The 8,045-nt window shown below is 36.5% G+C and overlaps 1 protein-coding gene across 1 annotated transcript in view; it reads right to left on the reverse strand.

Moving 5' to 3' along the window:
• The window catches only part of TTC39C (tetratricopeptide repeat domain 39C), a 140,632-nt gene extending 139,475 nt beyond the window's left edge, over positions 1-1,157 (reverse strand). The window contains exon 1 of the mRNA XM_065533987.2: positions 1,011-1,157. The gene's annotated coding sequence lies outside the window, so the exon portion shown is untranslated. The remainder of the gene's footprint in view (positions 1-1,010) is intronic.
• Between the last annotated feature and the right edge of the window lie 6,888 nt (positions 1,158-8,045).

Genomic DNA, 8,045 nt, shown 5'->3' on the forward strand with positions numbered 1-8,045 from the left:
CATGTGCATAACAGTTTTAAATGTTTTTCCAAAATGAACTCCAGCTGAATCTCAGAGAAGAAAGCTTTGTTAATGGCAACAATTCATTTACGATTAATATGAAGCTTTCTGGCTGATTGCTGGTGATGTCATATGAACCATTAGGTTGGTGCAAAATGGTTTTACCATTAAAAGCAATTATTTTTGCACAAACCTAATGCCAAAACATATAATGTCAAACTATGGTCCATTTCTATTATATTAAGACAATTAAATTGGTATATAATTTTTTCATAGATTTTCAGTTTATAATATGTAGTGAAATTAAATAATTATCTAGAATAGCATTGCTAATTGTGACATTACTTAAATATTTATGAAAAGTAAACTTTGATCTGCCATTTTACTCACAGCTGCTTAAGGATAGTAAAAGATGAGATTCTAAATTACACAGCTAGAGGCCTACATTTTTATCTTTATGTAAGATTTAATGAAATTCACCGTGACATTTTTGGTCATTTTTATACATTCTCAACCAAGTAGGAGTACAGGATCTATATGTGAGGGCCTACTAAATTATTTGATATAAAAAGGGGTCAATGTACTTCACAATAATTAGTCATAACAAATGCTATGGGCATTTATTGAGCATCTGTGTGTAGACATTATGTTATTATAGATATTTTCTGTTAACCTGATATTAATGCATGTCTTTACACCCAGCCCTCCAAGAGATACTATGCAAATGCTTTAACATCTGGCATTTGATGAAAAATAGCAGAGATTTTAAAGAATGGCACTGAGAAAGTCTTGTCACGTTTTTATGGAAATCCATTCTGGAAGCATTTCTTTCCATTATATGTCTTGTCTATTTCATACTGAAAGCCCTTTTATCACAGCCTCAATTCGCATTAGTATTTCAGCATCAAAGATGAACTTAGCCAGTGCAATGACAACATGATAAAAACATAAAATGATATAACAATAATTCTTCTTGCTTATTACTCATCCTGTCTCATCAAGCCACTTACCACAAAAGAAGCTTGAGGTTTCTTAGGAGCAAGATAGAATTCTTAGGACTCAGCCTTTCTGAGCCAGTGGCAGGATAGTTGCTTCTAAAGAGGCTGTGTGTGTAGGTGCTGGAGGGGTTAGGTCTCCAGGAGGGACAAGATGGGCAGTTGGAAATAAATTCAGAATCCTGCCTCTGTTGTAGCAAAACTCTCCATTCTCTTTCTCACCTTTTCTCAGAACCTGCTTACATAACCGTGGTTAACCTATATGCGTAAGCATGATTAAAAAGATTGACACAGTCGGGCAGTCTTTTCTGTGCTATGCACCCAGGAGCACAACCCTTGGGCCTGAAGCGTTGGCGGCAGGCTCTGGCTCTGTGCGTGGTGCAGGTCAGTCCGGCCTGCTTGCCAGTTACTTGGTAGTTATGTCCAGGGAGAAGCAAGCCATGCTTGTTAGGCAGATTGCTGCACTCTGAGCACAAAAATATCAAGGGCACATAATTACTACTAATGCAAAAACATAGAAAAGCTGCTGCAATTAAAAGGCAGTGGAGCGGTGCCTTTCTTATTCCTGGAGAGACTGGAAATTACAGTGAGGCAGCACATTGGGCTTTCTCTGCCACCTAGTATACACAGATATTTTCAATTAATTACAATGTGTAATGGTATATTTATTTTTGGATCTCCTGTCTCCCCGCAGGCTTCAGGTGGGCAAAGACCACATGTCTGCCTTGTTCACCACTGCACACTCCCAGGACATGGTAGGAATTTAGTGACTATCTAATGAATGGATGACCATAGTATTTCAGTTTTAGGAAAGAATTTCCGAATACATTTTTTCCCACTCATTGAGTCCTTATTCAACCAAGTTAACTAGACAGTATGTCCTCTACATTGTTCATAGGGAATTACTGAGCCAGACCTGGGGGAAATGACATAATATCCCATTAATTTTTTTAAAAAAAATTATTTTTAATGTTTGTGGGTATATAATAGGTATACATATTTATGGGTTACATGACATACTTTGATATAGGCATGCAATGCATAATAATCACATCAGGGTAAATGGGGTATCCATCCTCCAAGCATTTATCCTTTGTGTTACAATCTATTTATATTGTTTTAGTTACTTTAAAATGTACAATTACATTATTTTTTGCTATAGTCACCCTGTTGTGCTAGCCAATACTATGTCATATTCTTTCTTTCTTTTTTTGAACCTATTAACCATCCCCATTTCCACCTACTCCACCAGTACCCTTTCCAGCCTCTGATAACCATCCTTCTACTATCTCAATGAGTTCTATTTTTTAAATTTTTAGCTCCAACAAATAAGTGAGAACATATGAAGTTTCTGTTTCTGTGCCTGGCTTATTTCACTTAACACAATGACCTCCAGTTCCATCCATGTTGTTGCAAATGACAGGATCTTATTCTTTCTTATGATTGAATAGTACTCCATTGTATATATGTACCACATTTTCTTTGTCCAGTCATCTATTGATGGACACTTAGGTTGCTTCCAAATCTTAGCTATTGTGAACTGTGCTGCAATTAATTAATGTTTTATGTAAGGCATCATGGCCATGAAAACTTGAATATATACAAAAATGTCATAGACAAAGAAGATCTTGTCTTGGAAGATCTACACAAAGAAGCTCTTGTCTTGGAAGATCTACACATATTTCATTTTGTATAGTCACATTCTGTATCCAAATGAGAAGGATTTCTTAGAAGGGAGATTTCATTGCCTCCTATAATTTATTCAAATGCTTAACAGCCTTAAAGATAACTACCACACTGTTGACACATAACAGATGTTAAATAAATATTATTGTTGTTTTTGTGAATTGAACTCAGCAGTAAAAAATGAAAATTGCAGCTGCTAAATATTTGGTGTGAGTTATAGCAGTTCTCTTTAATCTCTGTTTTTAGTTGAGTTGTGTTTGCATGAGTTAAATTGCTTTCCTTCTGGTGTCCAATTTACATGCAGCTCTTCTACCAGAGGCGAGCATTTTCGCCAGCCATTTTGAATTTGATGTGCTCAGCACTTTGAGGTAGATGGCTCCTGGGCATAAGTCAGATTCTGACTCACTGGCTGGATCACCATCCTCAGGACCCCTTGCAGGGTAGACTTTGCTCAGTTGTTCCTTGATTTTCTTCTGTATATTTGAAAGAAATACATGCTCTTGTGATGTGCAACGCTTCCTAGATGTCACCTTTTAAGTTTATTGCAAATCACATTTTTAGTTCTTTAGTTATTGAATTTTAGACCCATATAACTTCTAAGCATGAAGTATTATTGTTACACACACATTAAGTACTTCTTAGGAGTCAAGTGCTAGAACTACAGCTATCATGATGATTAAAGCATTTGTTTACCCCTTGGCTTACCACCATAAGTGAAGGAGATGTAGCTTTCTCTGAAAGAATTATGCATGAGAAGGCATCTTGGCCAAGGCCAAGGGCTAAAGATTAAGAGTATTATTCACAGATTATTTTAAACTTAAAATTGTAAAAGAACCCAACTCAACTGAGGTGTAATTGACATGCAACATGTTGTACATACTAAAACTGTTCTATTTGATAAGTTTTGACATGTGTGTAAACCAGTGAAACTATAATCAAGATAGTGAACATATTCATCATCCCCAAGGGTCCTTGTGCCCCTTTGTCATCTCTCCCTCCCACCCCAATCTGCTGTCATTATAAATTAGTTTGCCTTTTCTAGAATTTCATGTAAATGAAAATTTATAGTATGTTCTCTTTGAGTCCTTTATCTTGCTTCTATTACTCAGCATAATCATGTTGAGGTTCATCCAAGTTGAAGTGTATGTATATTAATAGTTCATTCCTTTTTATTGCTGAGTAGTCACTCTCCATTACATGGATAGCCTATACAGTATATCTGCTTATCTGTGGATGGAAATTTGGGCTCTTTGCAGTTTTCCTTTTACAAATAAAGCTGCTATAAGCATTCATCCACATGTGTTTGAATGAATATATATTTCCTTTCCTTTTGGCTAAACACCTAGAAGCAGAATGGCTGGATCATATGGTAGGTGTATGTTTAACTTTCAAAGACTCTGTCAATTGTCTTCCAAAGTGTCTGTATCATTTTCCATTCCCAGCAGCAGTATATGAGAGTTCCAGTTCTTCCACATCCTCACCTACGTTGACATGGTCAATCTTTTCCTTTTTGGTCATTCTAATAGGTATATAGTGGTAACTCATTGTGGACTTAATTTGCATTTCCCTAATAGATAATGATGTCAAGCATATTTTCATGCACTTAATTTACTATTAGTCTGTCTTTGTGGATGATGTGTCTGTTCAAATCTTTTGCCCAGGTTTTTACTGAGTTGTTTTCTTATAATATAGTTTTGGAAGTTCTTTATATATTCTGAATGAATTCCATCATTCGATATATGATTTTAAAAGATTTTTTCCCAGCCTGTGCCTGCCTTTTCATTCTTTGAAAGAGTAGAAGTTTTAAATTTTGATGAAGTTTAACTCACCAATTTGTTCTTTTTTGGATTATACTTTTGAGGTTGGGTCTATAAGATCTTTGTTTAACCCAAGGTCAAAGATTTTTTCCTTATGTTTTCTCATAGAAGTTGTATAATATTTAGTTTTACATTTAGGCCTATGGCCCATTTTGAGTTAACTTTTAAACATAGTACAAGATATGAAGTCCATTTTTTTGGCATATGAATGTCCCATTGTTCCAGTACCATTTGTTGAAGGGACTATCATTTCTCCACTGCTTTGCCTTCGTGACTTTGTAAAAAATCAGTTTCCATCTATAGGTGGGTCTATTTCTGAATGTTTTGTTCCGTGGCTCTATGTCTATCTTTATGACAATAACACCTCTCTTGATTAGTTTGGCTTTACAGAAAGTCTTGAAATCAGGTAGTAGTAGTCCTCCAACTTTGTTCTTCTTTTCTTTTATTATTATTATTTTTAGAGACATGGTCTTGCTCTTTTGCCCAGGCTAGAGTGCGGTGGCATGATCGTAGCTCACTGCACTCTCCAGCTCCCGGGCTCCAGCAGTCCTCCCACTTCAGCCTCCTGAGTAGCTAGGGCTACAGGTGCACACCATCATGCCTGGCCAAATATTTCACTTTTGTAGAGATGGGGTCTTGCTGTGTTGCCTAGGCTAGTCATTGTTTTTGTTTTCAAAGTTGCTTTCACTATTCTAAGTCCCTTGGATTTTAGAATTAGGTTGTTAATTTCTACAAAAACAAAGCCTTCTGCTATATTGATTGGCAGTGAGTTGACCCTATAGGTCAATTTGGGAAGAATGAACATCTTAATAATATCAATTCTTCTAAATCATGAACATGCTATATCTGTTTGTTTGTTTAGTTAGGTCTAATTTAATTCCTGTTGCCAGTGTTTTATAGTTTTAGTGTAGAAGACTTTCACATCTTTTGTCAGATTTATCCCTGTTTCATATATTTGATACTATTGTAAATAGCATTTTAAAAAATTTATTTTCCAGTTCATTGCTAGTATATACAAATACAATTGATTTTTGCATATTAATCTTGTATCCTATGATCTTGCTAAAATAATTTGTTCTAGTATTTTTAAAACATAGATTCCATCACATTTTCTACATACATGACCATGTTGTCTGCAAATGGAGAGGCTGACTATGACCAATATTGGTTTGTAGTTTTCTTGTAGTTTCTTTGTTAGGTTTTAGTATCATTTGATAAGGATCTTTTAGTACTTTTAGAGATATGGATACATTGTCTCCTTACTTGTATTGTTTCCTCCCTCCCCAAAAGAGTCTGCTCTCATCCTTTGTTCTTCTGTATATAATGTGTGGGTTTTTTTCATGTGGTTGCTTTTAAGATTTTTCTCTTTATCACTGTTTCTGAGCAATTCAGTCATGACGTGTCTTGATGTTACTTTATATTTTTTGTATTTGGAATTCACAATTGGATTTGTGGGTTAGTAATTTTCATAAAATTTGGAAATTTTCCAGCCATTTCTTCAAATATACATAGTTATATATATTTTGTTTGTTTGTTTTTGGGACAGAGTCTCGCACTGTCACCCAGGCTGGAGTGCAATGGTGCAATCTCGGCTCACTGCAACCTCTGCCTCCCAGATTCAAGCAATTCTCCTGCCTCAGCCTCCCATCTTCAAATATTTTTGTACCCTTATCTTTGTCCTATTTTTCAGGAACTCCAGTTTCACAAATACTAGCCCAAGTGAAATTGGCCCACAGCTCACTGATCCTCTGCTCATTAAAAAAAAAAAAGTATCTGTGATGCTATGATGGTTGATTTTGGGTATCAACTTGCCTGGATTAAGGGACACTTAGGTACCTGAGAAAGCATTGTTTATTATCAGTGCTTCAGTGGGCACTGAGCACATCCCTTTTCTGCTGAAAGGGAAACATAGATGGCTTGCCATTTGATTGGAATGATTGGGCTGCCCCAGGAATGGTTGAGACGGTATTTCCAGATGAGATGAGATTGGCATGTGAGTTGGTGGACTGAGTGGGGAAGATCTAACTTCAATGTGGATGGACATCATCCAATCAGCTGGGGGCCTGAATTGAACAAAAAGATGGAGTAAGAGTGAATTTTTGTTCTCTCTTCCAGAGTGGGGATGTGCCTTTGGACATCATAACTCTAGATTCTCTGGCTATTGGACAATAGGACTTGTATGGCAGCCCCCTAGGCTCTCAGGCCTTCAGCCTCAGTTTCAGAGTTCTCACTATCAGCCTCCTTGGTTCTGAGGCCTTTGGACTTGTACTGAGTCATACTACTGGTTTCCTTGCTTCTCCAGCTTGCAGACAGGATGTTGTGGGACTTCTCAACCTCAATCAAGTGAGCCAATTCTCATAATCAGTCCTTTCTCATGTATCTACATATATGTATTCTATCAGTTCTGTCTGGGTAACCATGACTAAATCAGTTTCCTTTCTCTCTTTGCTTCATTTTGGACAGCTTCTATGTCTATGTCTCCAAGATCACCAATCTCTTCTACAATGTCTAATCTGTCAATAATACCATTAAGAGTACTTTACAGCTCACACATTGTAGTCTTCATCTCTAGAAGTTTGATTTGAATCCTTTTTTATATCTCTCATGTATCAGTTATAATTCTTTTACTATCCTTGTTTGCCAATTCTAACCTTAGTGTCAGTCGTGAGTCAGTTTCAATTGATTGATTTTTATTCTTACTATGAGTCACATTTTTCTGCTTCTTTGCATGCCTAGTAATGTTTTTATTAGATTTCAGACTGTCTTAGTCAATTCGTGCTGCTGTAACAAATTACCATAAACTAGGTGGTTTGTAAACAACAAACATTTATTTCTCATAGTTCTGGAAACTGAAATTCTGAAATCAGGATGTCTGCACAGTTGGTTCTGGTGAGGGTCCTCTTCTGGGTTGCATATTGTCAACTTTATATGGCAAAGAGAGAAAAAGCCAGCTCTCGCGTGTTTTTTTGTAAAAGCACTAATTCCATCCATGAGGGGTCCACTTTTAGGACCTAATTTTCTCCTAAAGGCCCCACCTCCAAATATCATCATGTTGGGAGTTAGGATTTCAACATATAAATTTAGAGGGGGACACAAACATTCAGTTCATAACACAAACATTGTGCATTTTATCTTGATGAGCACTGGATATTTTGGAATTCCTATAAATATTATTGAGCTTTGTTCTAGGATGCAAAGAAGTTACTTGAAACCATTGTGGAAGACAGTGTGGCGATTCCTCAGGGATCTAGAACTAGAAATACCATTTGACCCAGCCATCCCATTACTGGGTATATACCCAAAGGATTATAAATCATGCTGATATAAAGATACATGCACACGTATGTTTACTGTGGCACTGTTCACAATAGCAAAGACTTGGAACCAACCCAAATGTCCAACGATAGACTGGATTAAGAATATGTGGCACATATACACCATGGAATACTATGCAGCCATAAAAAAGGATGAGTTCACGTCCTTTGCAGGGACATGGATGCATCTGGAAACTATCATTCTCAGCAAACTATCACAAGGACAAAAAACC

This window comes from Macaca fascicularis, chromosome 18, assembly GCF_037993035.2.
Source record: "Macaca fascicularis isolate 582-1 chromosome 18, T2T-MFA8v1.1".
Lineage (NCBI taxonomy): Eukaryota > Metazoa > Chordata > Mammalia > Primates > Cercopithecidae > Macaca > Macaca fascicularis.